Source organism: Puntigrus tetrazona, chromosome 14, assembly GCF_018831695.1.
Source record: "Puntigrus tetrazona isolate hp1 chromosome 14, ASM1883169v1, whole genome shotgun sequence".
Lineage (NCBI taxonomy): Eukaryota > Metazoa > Chordata > Actinopteri > Cypriniformes > Cyprinidae > Puntigrus > Puntigrus tetrazona.
The window spans coordinates 15417595-15418155 of NC_056712.1; the positions used below are offsets into that span (position 1 = coordinate 15417595).

Consider the following 561-nt stretch of genomic DNA (forward strand, 5'->3'; position numbering starts at 1 on the left):
CACCATTATAAAATACAGAGTCACAGCGGTAACCTAAAGAGGGTTTCAGAAGCCTCCTCCTGTGAAACTACTGAACTAAATACTTATTTAACATTTTAGCATTTAGTTTTCCAATATAAGACACCNTACCATTATAAAATACAGAGAGTCACAGCGGTAACCTAAAGAGGGTTTCAGAAGCCTCCTCCTTTGAAACTACTGAACTAAATACTTATTTAACATTTTAGCATTTAGTTTTCCAATATAAGACACCTTAATTTAAGATAAATAGCTAATTAAAGCAAGCAAAAAAACTTAGTTTTAACCTCTGTTTTAACTGAATATTTATTTAGTATTCATGTTTTTATTGTACGAGCAAAATAATTGTATTAAATGACACTTGTATTTTACAATCTGCAATAATGCAAAAAGTTTTATTTGTAGAATTGTAGTTGTTCATTCAAATAATTAATCATTCTTTATTTGACAAATTTTAAACTTTAAAGATCATTTAAAATTCCAGATTTTCCACATCACTGTATAAACCTAAAAACTAATTTAAGCAATCTTCTCACAAAGGCC

The 561-nt window shown here is 28.2% G+C and overlaps 1 protein-coding gene across 1 annotated transcript in view; it reads right to left on the bottom strand.

The window, feature by feature from the left end:
- Nucleotides 1-561, bottom strand: part of LOC122357943 (transmembrane anterior posterior transformation protein 1 homolog) — a 14665-nt gene that overhangs the window by 11636 nt on the left and 2468 nt on the right. The window lies entirely within an intron of this gene.